The 19,110-nt window shown below is 56.9% G+C and overlaps 1 protein-coding gene and 1 long non-coding RNA gene across 2 annotated transcripts in view; one reads left to right on the forward strand and one right to left on the reverse strand.

Annotated features, from left to right (window-relative positions):
* The window catches only part of ITPKB (inositol-trisphosphate 3-kinase B), a 96,112-nt gene that overhangs the window by 61,059 nt on the left and 15,943 nt on the right, over nt 1-19,110 (forward strand). The window lies entirely within an intron of this gene.
* Nucleotides 62-18,081, reverse strand: LOC139080698 (uncharacterized). Its single transcript, XR_011535413.1, has 4 exons — nt 17,766-18,081; nt 14,788-17,529; nt 8,939-14,054; nt 62-7,607 (listed from the first exon to the last, which is right to left on the reverse strand). It is a non-coding gene; the product is annotated as an uncharacterized lncRNA (long non-coding RNA).

The following is a 19,110-nucleotide window of genomic DNA, read 5'->3' on the forward strand; positions in this document are numbered from 1 at the left end:
AAAAAGAGGAGAGGGGAGTAAGTAATGGATTGAATACTTGTTAAATACATTAACTGCATGTTTTGGATAAAGGGAAGATTATATACTGGTCTGTAGCTGTAATGAATAATGACATTATAGTTTCTATTTTTGAATCTTCTATAAGTTAGTCAGACTTCATAAAAACTGATCTCCTTTGCATATTTGTGTTCAGTAGATAGAGCCAGATTTTCAGTCCATCTTCCCTTATAGATGGTGGCAAAGCACTTTTTATTAATTTTAACTTTGAAAAGTTTCTTTCACATGAAGCCACAGATGTACAAACAGGAAAAATCTTAAACACAAAGAGAAATTTGGCAGAAATTCACAAATTTCCCATTTCCCAGTAAATCCCACAAGTTGCAATACTGTCCTTTTCTTTCTTTCTTTGGGATGGATTCGATGTCTCTACTGTTGAAAAATTTTAGACGTCAGTCAGAACTCCAAGTGGTCTCCTAGAATGACAGGCTGGAAGTAGCCCAGGTTCTGTGTTTTTGTCTTTTTACTGTGCTACCATCGTTGATTTCTGCTCTGCTACTAGTAGCATAGGATTTGGGGGCACAAAAGGTACCTCGAATTGGGCATGAATGATTCTGAATCCTGTGAACTTGCTCTTGAAACACATGCAGCTGAGTGTCTGTGGGTGCAGGGGGCTGACCTTGTAACTGAGAGCTCAGTTCACTGCCGTGTAGAATACAATATTTATTAAAGGATAAATAAGTAGTAAGTCTGTGAATTTGAAGCTTTCGTATTTTATTAAAGAGTCATGCAGCAGTTGTCTAGAATTAGACAGAAGGTTTGGGGCGAGGGCGGTAGGAATATGGTCCATCAGAATTGCCGGCACGTGGTGATCATAAAAAGTGGATCCGTTTTATTATTGTTTTAAATTCCCTGCAGACAGTTTACCCTCTTAATTGCTTACCTCTAAGGCAGACAGCCCCCATGGCCCGGCCCTTGGTGTTCTGTATGTGCTTTTTTTGTGTTTCTCTGCTTTTGCTCATGGTTTTCTCCAGGCGTGAAATCCTACCTCCACTTATCAAACACACGCACACACGCATGCACACGATGCGTCTTTCTCACCTTTCAAGATCTAGCTTAAATACTACTTTTTCCGTGAAGCATCCTTAATTTATCCATCTGTCTCCCAGAGAAACTGACTTCCTGTAGCTCCAGTACCTACCCCTAGAGAGTCACTGACATTTCCTACCCTCCATTCCAGTTGTTCAGGCCCTTGCTTGTCCCCCTAATGGCCCGTGGGCTCCCCAGGACCCAGCCCCACACCCAGGACATAGGGTAGGTGTCTGGTACGTGCTGCTGGATTTGGATGGGTATTACTGATCGTAGGTGGTAGAGTGCCAAGGGAGGGAGAGATGGGCAGCAAGGGCCACTGGATTTTGGATCTCATGGGCAGGAGAGATGAGTGGAGGCTGTTTCAGTCAGAAGAGGGCCTGGGGCCTGGAGAGAGCACAGCAGGACTGGTTTGCTCTTGGTAAGGAAAGACCCTTCTGGAGGGGAGGGCCGTCCAAGGGGAGGTGGCATCTTTGTGGAACTAGCCTTGGCCTGCGTGTGGAGACATGGATTCTTCTCTGTTGGCTGTGGTGTGGGTCAGTCCCTTCCCTTCTCTTCTCTGGGTGTTCTCTACAGCGATGGGCCTGGGCAGGGGCATCAGAACCCCAGCCGCTTCTTGCTCACGGTATCACGCAAGGTCCCTTTGAGGACTCTGTTTTCCTCATGTGCCCAGACCCCGGCCAGCCCTACCCTAGGTCTGCAGGAGAAAGCAGACCCAGTGTGTGTTGTGTGTGGCATTGATATCAGAAAGAATGGGTGGCCTGACTCAGGGAGGACGCCAGGGAGCCAGCCCAGGGTTGCCTGCCTGGGTCCTGGCTCTGGGGCTCCCAAGAGGATGTGTGAGGCTTCCCTTCCTCGTTCAAGAACCCCATGCATAAGCTAAACCCTACAGGTAGGGCTGGGGATTCTGGGGGAGTCTCTTCTTCTGCCTTCCCCACCAGCCTCTAAGTCTTGGGGGGGCTCCAAGCCATTTCTTTAAACAGGAACTTACTGATTCCCGACCCTGGGAAAGGAGTGTGCTAGGGCCAGGAACTCAGCAGGGAATCAGCTGTTTGCTGCCCTGAAGGGACATCCCTGTAGTGGGGGTGACACTTGTGGTACAGCCAGATCATTTGAGTATGCGAATGAACGTGCGAGGGATGGAGGGGCAGGACTGCAGAGGGGAAGCGATGAGCTTTTTGTGCGAGCTTTCTCTGTGCATTGGGCAGGGAGAGCCGGACTCCGGGGCAAGCACAGGGGAGGTGATAAGGGAGCGAGCGTGGTTTTAAAGAGTGAAGACCCCTTGGGCCGGTCAGGGGAGTGCATCCAGCCAGAGGGACGGCACAAAGGCCCAGAGCAGGAGGAGGCAGCGGGACACATCTTGGTGAATAGTCCAGTTTTGCTTTAGCATAGGGGCCAAGGGGCATGGCTGGGCTAGAGCCCTGGGGAGTCCATCTCAGGGAGTCTGGTCTTTGTGCTGAAGGCTTGGGGGAAGCTCCTGAAGGTCTCAAGCGGGGAGGGGCCTGCTGGCATTCCCACGATGAGATTTCCGTCTTAGAACAGTCTCGGGGCTGCAGGAGGGCAAGCCCGGAGACAGGGGAGGCCGTCGTAATCCAGGAGAGACAGAGCAGCACGATGCTGGCGGGGACAGGAAGGGTGGTCAGGTGGCAGAATCGGGGGCCTTTGGTGATCTGCTGGATGTTCTGGAGACGTGTGCCAGGGTCCCCTTAGCGCTCCCCAAGAGGAGGTCTCAGGGTCTCCCCCACAGTTCGTGGTCCTCAGATCCTCATAGTTCTGCACGGCCCTGTCAGACCTGCTGGGCGGGGGGCTGTGGGGCTGAGTGTTGGGGCAAGACTCTGCACACGCTGTTTCTGCCCAGAGCCCCTCCAGGCCCTGGCCACCAGGGAACCACAGTTGGCTGTGGCGACCAGCCGTGGAGTTCCTGCATCCGAGATGCTGTACTAAGGAGGTAATCAGAAGACAGATGACCTGCGGCTCCTGAGAGCAGTGAGCCCTTACAGCTCCCCGCTCTGCGCTCCCCTGGTCCACGAGAAGGGCCCCGATGGGGTGGCCGAGTCCTCGCTGCCTCCCCGACCCCGGGCCACAGGCACCGGAACCTGCCAGCTCTCTTCTTGTATCACAGCTGCCCACTCCCCAGCACTGCCCTGCGGACAGCCCGGACCCGCACACATGGGAGGACCTTAGGGCCGATGTGGGATGGAGATGTTTACCATCTACCCTTTCCCCGTCTGTGAGAAGCCCAGCCCGTTGGTAGCCAGCCCTCTGTAGTCACTTCTGTCATTTCTTCCTTGTTTCGGCAGGCCGGTGGTGGGGGAAGAGAGAGGTTGTCCAGGGGCCTTTGGGTCCGATGTGTCAACACTCCAGGTGCAGCTGGGGACTGCGCCGTGAAATACTCAGAGGCTGTGCGTGGTCCCCTCTGGTGTTTCCCATGCGTTTCGAGGGTTGAGTTTTACGGCCTTCCTCCTGGCCCCCCTCAGATGCCATCATGAGTGTCTCCTGTCCCAGCCTGGGCCACAGCTGGCAGCCCCATTGGGCGCCCTGGGTTCTAAGCTCTCCTCTAACTCGCTAGAGGCCGAGGCCAGTCAGAGCCCGCTCCGTTCAGCCGCGACCGAGTGACGTTCCGCTTCTCTGGCCAGCAGATGATGGAGCAGGCGGGGCCAGGGTGGCGTGGTTGGGTGGTTCAGAAATCCCGGCTTCTATTTCAGGCCCTGTAGGTAGGCGACCACTGAGCCATCTCTTGCGCTTCCATTCCCTCACCCCCTCTCCCTGGCTATCAACCTAATCAGAGGCCAACTTTCTTTGGGCGTTTTATTTTGTCCTTTAGACTCAAGCGGCCTTGACTTCCCTTGCATATGATGCGGTCAGGTGTTCCAGCACCTCCTTGATTTCCCGTGGAACCCTCCCTCCTGCCTAGAGGCCTGGGCAGGGCTGTGCGCTCTCCTCTCTGCAGTGGCGCACTGACTCCTCCCCGTGCACGTGGCCGGTCAGGGGACTCCTTAAGACCAGCAGAGGTCCTATGGCCGTCTGTCCCGGCACCCCTTCCTTTGTCTCAGAATTCAGGAGCTCAGCTCAGATGCTGTGCGGGCCAGGCAGGTGAACGCGGGAACAGGGCCCGTGACGGGAAGGGAAGGCCCGTCTCAAGTGAGCGGCTCAGCTCCAGCCCACAGACGGACGCCCCCCGGGAATGCCGGCCCAGTATTTCAAAGAAAGTTGCAAAGCTGGATTTTTTGTGTGTGAAATGCCTGATTTTTAAATGCTGGCAACTAATTTAGGAAAAAAAAAATATTGTAGCCAACCAGAAGAAGTCTGCCCTCCACTGGCTGGAGTCTGTGCCCTCCGTCACCGGGTCACTTGTGGCTAGTTGGCTTTATGCAGGGTCTGTGCTTCAGGCTGGAGGGGGTCTTCACCGAATGACTCTCTGGTGGAGATGAAGGAAGGACTGAGTTTGAGGAAAGGAGGAGGAAACAGTTCGCGGAGCTGCCGGTGCACTGGTTGCATCCTGCTGGCCAAGCACCGTGTCAGAAGCTTGGCCGCCTGCATTCCCAGGCACATACTTTCCATTTTCCTCCTGGGTCACCCCGAATTCCGGGGTTCTTTGGTGGTTTATTGCCTCGCTTCCTTTTCCAAAGATTGAGATGACGGGCCCTTGCAAATATTTTCTTCGGTCGGGTTTTTCCTTGGTGACTTCACTCAGAGACAGATGTGCGCTAATAATAGCATCGCAAGTTAAGGAGAATAAATCAGCCAGCTGGTTCCAGTCCCTACAAATGATGTTACAGTTCCTAAATGTGGGCTGTCCCCAGAGACCTCGGAGGGCCCGGCCTGCCGTGGTCACCGTGAGACTTGGAGTCCCTCTCTCTGGACAGAGTCCCTGTGGCTCTGGTCACCCAGGAGGGCAGCCTTCATGTGTCCTCCAGACTCCCTGCCTAGCAGCCGCTCTCTGACTCCCACCAGGACGTGCATATTGCCCAGCACACGCAGGTGGGCCCCACAAAGGAGGGTTGCTCTCTTCATAGACTGGCAGGCAGAGGCACTCACTCAACTCCTGCCTTTTCCCTGTGCCCAGAGTCCCCGAGCTTGGTGAGACTTAAACCCTGTTTGCCTTGAGCAGCCCAGTCCTGCAAGTGTCTCTCTAGTCCTTTGGTTCAGGGCCACTGGCTGGAAGGACTCTCTGAGGTCATTAAGCCCATTCCTCAGCCTCTACCCTTCCAGAAAATGTTTTCCAGATAACCCACTCGCATCTCTCAGTAATGTTTCATTTCCCCCAACTCAGTAGGAAGGAGAGGAAACGAGTCTAAGAGAACAGAAGCATTCTCTTGGCAGGGCAGGCCAGAGGGGGACTTTCATGGGGGTCAGGCTTTGAACTGGAGGGTGGTGTTACCTTAGATAGGAAACCTGGCCACCACCTACAGATGCTGATGCTGTGTTGTTGGTTAGCGTCTCTGTAAATCCAAGGGAGAAGACAGGAGGGACTGGGGGGGACCCCTTCTTTGCACCCATCTCTAACATAGGAGGCCCTCACCACAGTTTTGTGAAAACCCATCCTGTCTGTAGTTACCCGAAGAGCTGCTGTAAAATATCTCAATATAACATAAATGTTAATTCGTTGAAGCCTAAAGAAAAACAGTGAGGGAAACAGTCGCGGGGTGTCTCTGCTTCCGGGGATGGGATGCCCTCTCCCCGCTCCTGCTGCAGCTCCAGTGGTAGGAGTGGGGGCAGCACCCGCAGGTGGGTCCCCCGATTGAAACCCAAGCCTGGGAGTGCCCTTCACCCCTGTTTGCTTCTCTGGGGACGAGAGGTGAGTCTGCGGCCTCCTTTCAGGAGCCCCATGCTTCGGGGGAAAGTGCTAAGTAAGCACTCAGGGCCCCGGGTGACAGAGATGCCCGGGGAAGGGCGATGAGTCAATCTGTTTATGAAAATTACACACACTGCCACCGACGTCAATATGACCCAGGGGACAGCCACGTTCTGAGAGCAGACGAGTCTCGCTCATGCTTGGGGGTTCGCTGGTGTGCCTTTTTGGCAGCCTGTTTCCTGTGCCTCCAGCAGTCTACACGTGAACAGATGCTTGACTGCTTAAGTGAGACGGGCCTCTGCCCCAGGCAGCTCTGGCCGGGAGCAGGAGGCTGGGTGACTCATAGCAGAATTCGGAGCCACGCACCAGCCCCCGGCGGGGTGGGCAGGGCTGTAGAAGCTTCTTCAAGAAAGCCACTCGAGCTTTCTTGTTCTCTCTGCACGTCTGCATCCCCATTTGCCGAGCGCCATGTAGCCCCAGGCGCATCAGTGTGATCTGTCAGAAATATGAATTGCACCAAGGTATCTTGCTTGGAAATATTTTCTAAATATAGCTGGATATTTGATACCGCTTGTAAGTTCTCATGTGGTAGTCAGGCTCTTCCTGAAAAGTTTCCTTGTTAGAAATTCCTTACGTGGGAGTTCCCAGAAATCTGGCTTTGCAGTTAGCCCAGAGTGACCCCCGTCCCACAGCTCTTACAGGCACTCTCTGGGTGCTCAGCAGCAACTTAAAAAGGCAGGATTTTGTCTGATAGCCTTCTTGGCCTGGAGAAGTAAACTTTTAGCAACCTCGAGGTTCAGGACATCTTGTGTCTTCTCTGTCCAGTGGGATTTTCAGGTTTTTAAATTTATAACTGGGAGGTTTTCCGTCTCAGGGGATCTCAGAGAAAATATAAGCAAATATGAAAGAGCTGCGAACACAGGAGAAGTTTGTTTCCATAAGCAGGGCTGTGCTTCTGAGAGCTGGGGGAGAGAAGATGACATTTTAGATTCTTCCACATTTTGCAGAAAACCTCCTTTCAGCTTCCTGGCTGTTTTAAATGTCATCTTCCAGCATGGGATAAAGAAGTCTGTTTCCATGTGGGCCACCCAGCAGAGTGGCCTGGGTCCTGTTGCCTGGGCCAGCCTCCCTGGGAACAAGCAGTGACTTCTTTCAGCCCCGTGGGTCCCTAGGGGGAAAAAGCAGGGGGAGGGCAGGGTCCGCAGGAAACAGAAGAGTGGCTGCTGGCTTCTGCGCACGGCTGCCTCTCACACCCAGCCGAAACATGGCTCCAGGCGTTCTGGACTTCCAGAAAGACTGATTAAGCTCCAAGTTCCTGCAGGGTTCATTTCATGGCGAGGAACAGCACTGTTGTTAGAGACCCACTTCCTGCCAGCTGTGGCCTTTGCCCTCTGCACGGTGTGCATGGAAAGGTGGGACTGGTAGGCCAGGGCTGGGGGTAGGGCAGGAGGTGATCAGACCCCCGCTGCTAACATCCTTGAGCGACACAGAGCCCTCACCCACGTGATTCAACCCACGCCCAGCTCTTGCCCTCAGGGGGCTTACAGCCAGACAGGACACACAGAGGGTTTGCAAGACTCACCTTTCCTGAGTGCTTCTGTCCACGTGGCAGGCGCTGCACAGAGACCCTCCTCCTCAAACAAGCCCGCAGGACTGGGGTATTCCCGTTTTACAGATAAGGAGGAAACTGAAGCCCGGAGAGGTCTGGTAACTTATCAAATACCACCTGCCAGAAATAACAAGATGGGAACCTGGGTTAATCTGGCTGTAAGGTTACATGTTACAAATGATAAGAAATGAGGCAGCCAGCAGAAATGATAAGAAATGAGACAGCCGCCAGAGGGACCCCTGAGACCCCCCAGCAGAGTGATGAAAAGCTTGGACCCTGCAGCCAGACGGCCTGGGTTCAAATCTTGGCTTTGCCACTTAGCATCTATAGAACCCTCCACAGGGCAAGTTGTTTTAATCTCTGTGCCTCAGTGTCCCCATCTGTAAGACGGGATAACGAGAGTGCCTGTGTGATAGTTCGAGACGGTCATATCATACAATACATCATCTCGTTAAGCACCAGCACTGTGTTGGCCTGGAGTAAGCACTCAATACATGTGAGCGGTTCATTGCTCTTACTGAAACATCCAGTGCCTGCCTGGCCTTCTCCTTCCCCCTCTGAGAGCGGAGAAGGAGGAATTGAGCGCCTCCAACCCCCAGGCCGGAGAAGCTGGAGGTGGTGTGGTGGGGCTGGGCCCTCTGAGGGGCTGGCCCGGGTAGGGCACAGGGATGTCCTGCTTGGTCCCAGAAGGTCGGTGCCTATGGTCTGCCAGCCGGTGAGGACCTTCAGTAAATTTCCACCCTCCATAACTCGGCCTTGTTCTTTTGCATTTTACCAAAGTAAAAATAAAATCTCTGGGGAGGGGTGAACGAGGCGAAGGGAGGGAGGGAAGGGACCTGGCGTGTGCTGCAGGGGTGGCCCCGACCAGCTGGCAGGGCCCTGGACGCCCTTTCCCAGAGGAAAGGCTGCGCCTGTCTGTCCTGTGAGCTTTGTCCATTAGGAAGTCAGCTGCTGGAAGATGCCGCCCGCCCCCAGGCTCTTCCCCGGCCCTCCCTGTTTCCTCCTATTGTTGGGTCCCTGCAGCCTCTGGTCCCCGCAGCCTCTGAGGCCCGGCAGGCTCCTGGTGCGAGGTCTGCTGGCCCCTTTGTGCATCAAAGCATTTCCTACGCTCGCTGCCGCTTCCTCTCCCTCACTGCTTTCCTCCAGCCTCCCATTATTTTTAGTTCTTAAGAGGATGGACTCTCCAGGAGGGAGGAGGAAGGAGGAGCCAAGTCAGTGACCTTCCTGACCAGAGATGGAGCTTTGGCCGGCCCTGCCTGGTCAGAATGTTAGGAGCATTTCCATTTGGGGTGAAGGATACCTCCATTCTAGGGTGCCCAAAAAAGGGCGGCTTTGGCAAGACTGTGGGCCCCTTTGATACCAGTTCCTGTAGAGTTAGGAAGAGGGAAGGAGAGTGGATCTGGAACAGAGTCACTGGTGGAAGTGCTTTCTTTGCTGGGTTGACTCACCTGAGTGAAGGGGTCCTCCAGGCTCTCTTGTGTGCATGTGCACAGATCCCTGGGCTGGGGCCAGCCAGCCTGCCAGCTGTCCTGGAGCTGGGGTGCGGAGAGAACCAGGCAGAGGGAACCAGGGAGTCTCTGTAAGTGTGTCCCCCTGCTCCTTGGAGATGTCTCTGGAGAGGTTCTGGCTTGAGCAGGTGGACATCAAGCAGTGTAAACTGGTGCTTTTCATCTTCTAGGAGATGGGATATGGCAGGACCTGAGCCCTCACTGTGTGCTGGGCCTGTCACATTTTCTTACCAATCAGGTGGCTGGTGGCATTGTGCCCCCACTGTGTGTCCAGCCCAGGGGGCAGACAGCAGGGTTTGGACCCACTCCCTGTTCTCCAGGAGCTTCCCCTCTGTGGAGACACACTTCAGTATGCGAGAGTCAAGAGGCACTCCGACCCCAGCCTGCCCTGGGGAGAAAGCCGGGAACGGCATGTGGCAGGAGTGGTCCGAGAAGCTTTATGGAGGAGGCAGGGCCCGCTCACACATTCCAGCCGTATCAGCTGGAGGATGTGGATCCACGGAAGGGAGGAGGGGGAGCAGTGCAGGCTGAGCACCTGCAGGAGCAGAGGCCTGGAGGTGGGGCAGGTGTGGGACAAGAAGATGGCCGGCCCTGCTGGACCGGAGATGGCGCCTGAGAGGGTGAGTGTGGGCCGTGAGGGCGGGAAGGTATGTGGGGTGGTCCCTGGGGGGGCCTTGCTCCCTACTGGGGGTGGTCAGGGAGCACTCAGGGGGCCCTGTCCTTGCCAGCGAGGCCTGGGGCAGCCTCCTCCGGCAGGCATTCTGGATAATGGTGGTGGAGGGAGAGTGGCCATGATGGAGGACCCCTGTGCGCCCGTCTGAGGGCGGCCCTCAATCTAGAAACCAGGCCTTGAGTCGCAACAGGAAGAAGGCAGCTCATCAGGAGAGGACAGGGGGCAGCCCCTCAGGGTTTTCCTGACTTTGGCCAGCATGTGCTGCTGGGAGGTGACTAGCCATGGTGGTGTCCCGGGCCGAACGCTTGCATCAGGAGCTCGCATCTTAAAACAAGAGCTGCTGGTCCTACAGGTCCCATGCTCCCAGCCCGGAGTGAGCAGCCGTCTGGCCTCTTAGGAATGGGGAGGATGCACTCACTCTGGGAACACTGAGGCTTCCTGCCCCCAAGCCTGCAGCCCCCAGGGCTCCCGATCGGCGGGAGGTGCTCCCCACCCCACCACGCTCGTTAGTCCCCCTCCGTGAGTGGCCCTGGGGGACAGGCCAGGAAAGCCGGCGCCCACCATCAGCCCTGGGAAAGGGGTTCTCACCCCAGAGCTGGCGGGGACAGCACGTGAGGGGCTGGAGAGGGGAAGGAAATAAAACATGACTCTGGCCTTTTTCAACAAGTGTTTTTGCATTTGGTTTGTTAAAGGGGGGAGACGGTTGGTCGTAAAATCCAGACTTATTTTTAGCCCCAGCCACCTGCTTTTTTGGTCCTTGGTGTCTTGGTTTTGGATGGCCCCCTCCCTCCACACTCACCGCTCCCCCTGCGCTGGGCACGGTTCACTTTGGGCCGGGCCGGGCTTCTGACCCGGCTCGGGGAGCGAGCTCTGGAGCCAGGCCCCCTGCCTGGGCCTGTGCCCGCGGCCAGCTGTCCCGAGGCTCCGCCAACCGGCACAAGGAACAAGGTTGGCTGGGCCCCACTCTGCGCCCGGGAGAAGCCAGGCCTTTCCCCTGCGAAGGAAAGAATGCTCACTAGGGAAATCCTAGCTGCTTTTCTAGAAAGACCAAAAGAAGAAGAAGGAAAAAAAAGCATTTTTCCAAACATGGACAGCTCAGTGACTTTCGCTCAGACTTTTGCAGGGACAGAACAAAATCGCGGATGCAGAGCAAACCTTCCCCGGGCGGGGGCATCTTTCCTCCACTGTGAGCACCTTCCCCAAGCGGCTGTCAGGGAGGCTCTCCTGGAACCGACTCCTCCTGGAACCCATTCGAAAGAGGGCAGGTCTTTATTCAGGCCACCCCCATCTGAAAGGTGCCTCTTCTGACAAAGCACTTGCTGTTTATCTGAGACTGTTTTTGAACTGGGGGAAGGGCAGATAGCCCCAGGACAGGGGGAGGTGATGAGGGTCCCATTATCTCGTTGCCTGAAGCAAAACAAAATCATCAGAATTAAATGGTGCAAACCAGGCAGCTGTGTGACCTTGAGCAAGTTACTTAACCTCTCTGAACATGTTTCATCATTTGCAGAATGGAGATAACGTATCAGTGTTGTGAGAGGATATTACATGAGCTATTAGCTTAATACCTAATGATATGTTAGGCATTTAATGTGATTTCTTTGCCATTTTGCCCTGACAAACCAGTTTATCCTCACTGACCAACACACACATGCACATACACACATGTGTGACAGAGCAAAGAATTCTGGCAATATTCTTTTGGAGAGTCACAGGGTCCAGAGATAATTTCCCTTTTCTGATATTTTAGTGATCTTCCCCCATTTCTTTTCTCAAAAAAAAAAAAGGAGACTCTTTATAATTTTCTAAAAATAAAAGTTAGCCAAGTGATCAAACTATTTAAATAAAAAAAGAAGTACTAGAAGAAAAAGTAGGAACTTGGGGAACAGCTCAGGTGAGAAGGAGATTAAGAAGAGCGTTTATAGAATGAAATTTGTTCAGCAGTGGCACTGTTTGCCACCAAAATACTGTTCTTCGGTGGTACCTGGGGGAGTCCCACGTCTGTGAATTGGGGTCCTTTGGGAAACTCTTCTTTCTCCTTTTGGAAGCTTTTCTGACCTTCTGAGGTGGAAGATGGCGTCCTGGCCCCGGGCGTTGACTTCCTGAGTCTCGAGGCTCGAAGGCCCGGGAGCCGCCCCGTGGGTCCCAGCGCCGCAGCATCCGCGGGGGAAGCTTTGTAAGCAAGTCAGACGCAGTTCGCTCATGTTCCTGCGCCCGGCCACAGCTTGACCCTCTGGAAGTGCCCAGCAGGATTCTTGCTGGTCTACCATGCCTTGGAGGAGAAAACGATTTCAGTTTGAAAGCAGAGACCCAGGAATAAAAACGGAGTGGAGAGCTGGGGTCCGCGGTGCTCACAGAGCGCGGGTGCTTCTGCATCACCCCGTGGTTCTCACCGCAACCTGGGGCGGGCGGGGCTCGGGCGACGGTATGGTGCCCAGTTCCCGGAGGAGAACACTGAGGGCGGGAGAGGCGTGAGGGCTGGCTGGCGGCTGCAGCGGGGAGGGCGCCGAGCGAGGGGTCCCTCCACCTCCCGGACCTGGACTGTGCGCCGCTGCCCCGTGCCGCCTCTGGAGGCGACACCCGAGGCTGCGGGCTGCCCCTCCGGCTCAGAGGCAGGGGGCGGTAGAGCCCGGGTGGAGGCTGGGCGCGTGTCCCTTCCCTCCACGTGCGGGGCCGTGCCGCAGCGGCGGGCCTGGCAGAGTCAGCGGGCGGAGGGGCCGCCGTCCTGGGGCAGACGCGGGACTGTCAGCAGCTGTCTCCGGGATGCCCGCTTCTCGGAGACGGTGCGGGCGTTGCTGTGGCTGATGGGAGAGGAACGGCCGGGGCCTTGAAGAGAAAGGGAGCTGCTCGTGCCTGCCTGGAAGCTTCGCCTGGCTTCGGGGGCTCTGACAGGTCCCCGCTGGCCAGCAAAGGCCTCGCACGCCTGTGGGATCTGCCGCCCTCCTCCTGGACCGTGTGAGGCTGGCTGAGCAGGGCGGCCTCCAGAGCCCCCCCGGCGAGGGCTTGCCGACTGCCCGGTGGGGCCACGTGCCTCGGGGCGACTCCCACTCGCCCAGATGAGAGCTGGGGTGCGGGTGTGCGCGGGGCACTTGGGGGACACCCAGAGGAAGGGCTTCCGGAAAAGGGGGCACCTGAGCGGGGTAGGGGTCAGCTCAGTCCTGTGTCTCTGTGGCCGTTCTTGTGAAGAATCGCTGAGGGCAGAAAGTAGAGGGACACAGTGTGGGTTTGGAGGGCCAGGCGATGGCTGGAGAGAGAGAGGAAGCAGACCCCAAAGGCACTGTGTGCGAGCTGAGGAGGGGACGGTGCTGGCCCTAGCAGCTTGCCCTCCTGGGGAGGCTGGGCTGGCCCTCGGCTCAGACACCGTGCGGGGACTGCTCACCTCTCAGCGGACGAGAAGGAAGCCACGAGGGAGGGCAGAGCAAGGCCAGATCCTAAAGAACGTGCGGAAGATGAATGAGGGAAGGGCCGGGACCCTCCTCGTCCCTCCTGCCAGGGGTTTTTGGGGGGCTGCTGTGAGCCCCTCAAGGATAGCCTCAAGCCTTCCCCTCCCCCCAGCATTGAAGAGCCATGGAGCAACCTGTGGTCGTCGGCAGAGACCAAGCAGGTCAGGACCCAGAAGGCGTGCAGGCCCAGGGCGACCTGCCACCACCTGACAGCGGGCTCTTTTCCACCCCAGAGGCAGGCTGGCTTCCTGGACGTGAGAGCCACGCAGTCATCGAGGGCCCTCTGCGGGGCTGTGCCGCCCCCATCTTGACACTCTCCACATCAGGGACGAGGGGCCCGTGTTTTCATTTTGCACTGAGCCCCACAGCTGATCCTGACAGTAGTTAAAGCGTCCTGGGAGTAGGGTGGCCAGAGGCCCCTCATCCCCAGCCTCGGCTCTGGTTCCCTGGATCCCTTTCCTCCTCCTTCCCTTCCTCCTCCTTTCCACCAGCCCTTTTTGCCTGTTGTGTGGAAGACAAAGGCCAGACCTCCGGGTTATCCCAGTCAGCCCTTTTATTGGTTTAAGGCGGCGTCTCCTGCAGCGTGAGGGGATGCCTGACTGGGAGAACCGGCCGAGGATGGCAGTTACCCAGGAGCCATCAGCGTCACAGGGAGGCTTGGAATCTGCTCTGGGTAAACACACAGAATCAGAGGACTGCCCAGGCCCCTCCCTGGGCCTGCGCCTGGGCCCCAGCAGCGCCTGGCCGGTGGGTGGCTTCTGCTCTGGGCTCTCTGGGCTCCAGGTGCTCCGGGCCCAGGGCCAGAGGAGGGGTGAAGAGCCAGTGGCCGGGAGGCAGGAGATCTGTGTGCTCTGAGCTCCGCCGGCTGCGTGAAGGAGCTCGCCCCACGGAGACGCCGGCCTCTGGGGAGTGGAGTCACCTCTGCTGTGAGACCAGAGATCTGTGGGCAGGAGGAAGAGGGAAGGTGAGAGATGTGCACTGCCCCGCACCTCCCGTGGGTGCCGGCTCCCACTGGCAGGTGCCGTGGCCAGGACGGCATCTGGCTGTGGGGACGGGCTGGCTGGCCGTGGCTGGAGGAGGCTTGGCTGGCGTTTGCCTGGTCTGAAACGCCCTTTTCCTGTGACTTCTGTCGCCTGAAGCATGAAGAGGGCTGGGGTTTCGCTGTTGGCAGGTGTCTTTCTCCCAGAACGAGTCTCTCTCCACATTCCGTGAATACTTTAGCTCCTGTCAGGTGAGGTACAAGGGGAGGGGACTGCACTCCCAGAACACCAGACGTCTCCAGGCCACTCTGAGTCTGGACCATGTCCCCGTCTGTCCGTCTTCAGATCCTTTCCTTCTAAACTGCTCTGCATGAAAGGAGGTCCCACACTTCCCTGTGCGGCCGGAGCACAGCATGAGCCCCCACCTCTGTAATTACAGAGCAAGGTCAGGGCTGTGACAGACACCAGGGAAGGCCCTGCCCTGCCCTCAGGTAGAAAACGGGGCGGGGCCAGCCCTGTGCTGATTTCCCCAGCAGTGCAGTCCCCTCCGGGTTTGTGTCAGGTTCTTCCCCAAGACCGTGGACCCGAGGTGTTGCCCGAAAAACCTCACATCTGGTCTTCAGTTGGCCTAACCTCCCAGCACAGGATCAAAGTGAGAGCCGTGTGTCTCCAGCCCACCTCATGGGCCCTTACCTGTCAGCAGGTGATCAGCTTTGAGGTGCTTGTGGTGCTTGCCCTTTGCTTGAAGTGCTCCTGGGAGCATGCCAAGTGCAGAATTCCAGCCGCGGTCGAAAAGCGTTTGGCTGGTCTGATCGGTCTCGGGAGGGCCTTGTGTTATGTGGTACTAAGCTGGAAGTGGCACCTGTCCAGCCCCAGGACGGGGCATATCTGGGGTTTTGGTGGCCGGCTGTGGAGCGTCCGCCAAAGGCTGTGGGCTCCTGTGCCGAAAGAGCAGCCAGCAGCGCCCCCTGAGCAGAATGGCCTGGCTGCCCAGGGGAGCCGCCTTGAAGACATCTTGTCATCTTTCCTACTCGCTCTTCTTTCTCCCGTTGCCTCCCCCAGCACTCTCAGGGCTGGAAGGAGCACTCGTGGGTGGGGAGCCTCGCTTGTTGGTATTGGCAAATTGGTGAATGAGTTTGAGGGTCCCAGTGTGAGCTGCACCTACTGGCCCGGGTGGAGACTGGAAGGACTTTGGGGAAGCCACCCAACCTGCCGAGCCTTGGGTCTTCATCTTCTAGAGAAGATGCTCCTGTCTATCATCAGGTGGATGAAGACCGGAAATGAGGCCGTAAAGCACCCGTCGCCCAGTGAGAGCTCCATAGACGATGAGAATCGTGAATGCACACACGAGGCCCCGTGCTGGCAGGCCGGCTGGGACGTGCTGCACATCTAGGGAAGTGAGCCCTCCCGGCTCCCAGGGGGATGACAAAAGCCATGCCAGCTGGCGGTGAGTTTCGGAGAGCTGTTCCCTCTGCTCTGTAAAGCTCAGCAGGCTGAGGAATAACTTCCCAGCTCATCCTGTAGATCAGCTGGTCCCCAGATCTGCGTGTGAGTAAGGAATGTGTCAGAGTAGACCTGGCCGAAGTCAGCTAGCTGACTCCTCAGGTGTACGTGTGAGGACCCGCAGCTCAGAGGCCGGCAGGGACCTGCCAGGCCTATGGAGCTTTGGGGGCCTTCCAGGAGGGGTCCACAGAGGGGGTCCAGATGCCCCGATGATTGGAGGTGAGGAAGGAATGGGGCTGGTGAAATCAGTAGGCAGCCAGCGCTGCCCCAGGGGAGGGGACAAGCACCCCTTGCCACACCACATTCGAGGCATTTGAGGGCTGCTTTTGTATTGCCCAAGGCCTGGCTTGAGAAGTTGGAGGCCTGGGTCTGTGGTTGGATTTCGGAGAAGGAACTGAGGGCGTTGAGCCTCTCCTGGGAGCGGAAGGGTAGGGGCCAGAGCAGGGAGTGGTAAACACCTCTTCCAGGTGGTTCTTCCAGGTTGCCAGGCTGCCCTCCTTTCTTGCCCATTGCCTGTCTTAGCCTGGCATCCGTTTCTGAGGACCAGGGGCCTCCAGTGAGGGGCTTGGAGGGACTGTCAGCACCCCCTGCCCTCAACCCCCACCTGGAAAGCAGCTCCTGAGTGGGTCCCGTGGCGTCCGAGCCGTCGAGAGGGAGCTGGTCATCTGTAACCTCCCCGCCCTTTCATCATCTGCGCCTGTGGGCTGGGGAGGGAGGGGGTGGGCTGCCCCTCGGCCCCCTTTCCGGGGCCTGGCCCTGGACCTGGAAGTGCTTTTCTGTTTCACGCTTGGCAGCGACATTATGTACTGCCCGGTGCTGCTATCTAAAACCATGGGGAGTCCCCGAGTGCTGCTGCCAGCAGAGTGACACGTCCCCTGGTGTGCAAACGCGCACGAGTGGAATGTTCTGCCACCCTCGACCGCGGGGGCAGCCTGGGGGTGGGAGGACGTATGGCCTTGGCCTGTGGGGCCCGTTTTCGTGTTGAAGAAATGCTTCCTCGTGGAGAAGGTGTGGGAAAGGGGAGGCTCAACAGAAAGAGGCCCCGGTGCTCAGAGCTTGGCGATGATGGCAGGCTCCCGGGTCCCGTGCACTGTCAGAGGACCCCCGCTCTGGAGCCCGGCTCCCGTTGCTGGACTCCTGGTCTGCAGACTCGGAAGTGAGGTCCGGGAACTAGAGGTTTCCCACTTCAAATGCCCCTGCTGGGCCGAGCCTCGCTGTTTTCAGTGAGCGTCTGCCTTCCAGGGCCGCAGGCCCACTGCCCAGCGTGCCCCCTTGGTCTCTAGAAAGCTGCATCCACAGGTGGGTCTGACCCAGCTCCAGGCTCTGTGCTCTTTTATTCTTTAGTAACTGTGGCAACACCCCTGCTTTGCACCAGGCTGACCGCTCCTGGGGTCACTTCGGGGTACCCCCCCTTTGCACACAGAGAGCTAAGTCTCTTCCCCAGACACCCTGTGCTCACAATCTCATAGCTCTATCTCCTGAGATCCAGGGAATCTGGGTGTCATTGCCATTTCACAGATATGGTAATAAGGCCCCCGAGGAGGGTCAGGAACTTGTTCAAGGTTGGTTGGTGAGGAGAGACAGAGCTGGGACTCAGGCCCAGGTTGGCCTGCCTCCCCCACACCACAGCCCCTGAGCCCAGGCCTCCCGGCTTGGCATCCAGAGCTGGCCTCGCCTGCTAGTCCTCATCTCCCTCTGCTCCCAGCGCCCATTCCCAGCAGATCTGGTCCCTGCTGCTCCAGCTGCAGGTCCCTGACCGCGGTTCGCACAGGCCACCTGCCTGGAGCAGTCTTTCCGCCTTTAGTCGGCCCCAGCCTGCCTCTGCTGGGCACGGCCTCCATGAGCTCCTTCCTTCCTGGCAGTCGTCAGCTTTGCGTGGCTCCTGCCTGGCCACGGGACACGTTTGCTCTGGGTCCGCTGTTGCCACCGTGTCTGCAAATAAAATGTGAAATGACACACTGCAGCTGGGCGCTGGTGGCCCCGAGAGGAGCATGAAGAAGGGCAGTGTCCATTTAGATGTTCCCTGATGGGAAAGTGGTGTGGGATGGGGCCAGCCCCAGACTGAGGACACTCTGCCCTCCCCCTCTGCACCGGCCCCAAACCTGTCAGACCCTCATCTCCTCTGTGGGGACGTGGTGACCGGCTGTGCCCATGTCCTGGGGACCTACCGTGATGTCTTCACCATGAGTGGACAGGCCACCCCCGGCTCATCTTGTGTGGTGGGGTCTCCCATTGTTGCCCTCCCGCGTCTGCCCGCTTGTTTGTTCAGCCTTCTGTGTGCTTAGATAAGAGGTGCCTTGGCCTTCTCAGCCTTCTTTGTCATCTCCATCAGAAAGATCTAGGAAAAACGCCCTTGCCAGTAAAGGCCTGGCCCTTTGGTCACATGGCCTGGCAGAGCACTGCCCTCACTCAGTGATAGACTAGGTCTTGGCGGGAGAGTGAGGGTTTCTGGGACGGGGATAACTATCAGCAGGTTCAGTAGAGAAAGGCTTCTCCTTGAACACATTTTGACTTGAACGCTTGATGACAGAAGCAGCTGAGTCTCAGCAAAGAGAAAAAAACAAAGGAGGTTGATTTCACCTTGATTTGACCTTGAGTTCCAGCAGCTGGAGTCCATCCAGTCTCTGTTTTTTTTTTTTGAGGAAGATTAGCCCTGAGCTAATATCTGCTGCCAATCCTCGTCTTTTTTTGCTGAGGAAGACTGGCCCTGAGCTAACATCCGTGCCCATCTTCCTCTACTTTATATGTGGCACGCCTACCATGGCATGGCTTGCCAAGTGGTGCCATGTCCGCACCCGGGATCCGAACTGGCCAACCCTGGGTAGCCGAAGCAGAGTGCATGAACTTAACTGCTCTGCCACCGGGCCGGCCCCCGCCCAGTCTCTTAAGGCTAGCCGCTGGGTGCTGCCGGACGGGGACGGAGGAGCTGCGTCTTCAAGCAGGACCCCTGTGCAGAATGCCAGCTCCCCCTTCCAGCACAGCACCGTGTGGTTTTCACTCTCCATGGTCATGCTGGTCAGGGATGCGCTTTCTTGGGAACTTGAAATACTTCTCTGTTCAGGTTCCCTTCACTCTCTCAGAGGCTCATGAGGACACTCAGTCTTCACCTCACCAGCCCATTCTTATTTAGGTTGAGTTGGGGATATTTTTTTCTAGAGAAATGTTTATTGCTGGGGATAAAGAGGATTTTTTTCCAAGTATTCCTATAGATGAGGGTTTAAATGCCAGCTTTGTCACTTACTTCTCTGAGGCTCGGGTTCTATGGATGGAAATAACAATAAGTGCCTTGCAGGCTTGTTGTGAGAATAAAATAAGGTGCTCAATAAATGTTAGTTCTGCTTTCTGCCCAAGGAGCCCCTCCCCCCTACAAACACGGTTTTTACTTGAGAAACACCCTGAGAAGGAGAAGTGCAGTGCAGCGAGAGACCTGCAGGCTGGCTCACCCCTGTGTGCACCGAAGCCGGGGGCGGGGGGGCGGGGGTGCCATCCCCAGGGAACTCCCTTTAGTCTCTC

The sequence above is a fragment of the Equus przewalskii genome, chromosome 31, assembly GCF_037783145.1.
Source record: "Equus przewalskii isolate Varuska chromosome 31, EquPr2, whole genome shotgun sequence".
NCBI classification, from domain to species: Eukaryota; Metazoa; Chordata; class Mammalia; order Perissodactyla; family Equidae; genus Equus; species Equus przewalskii.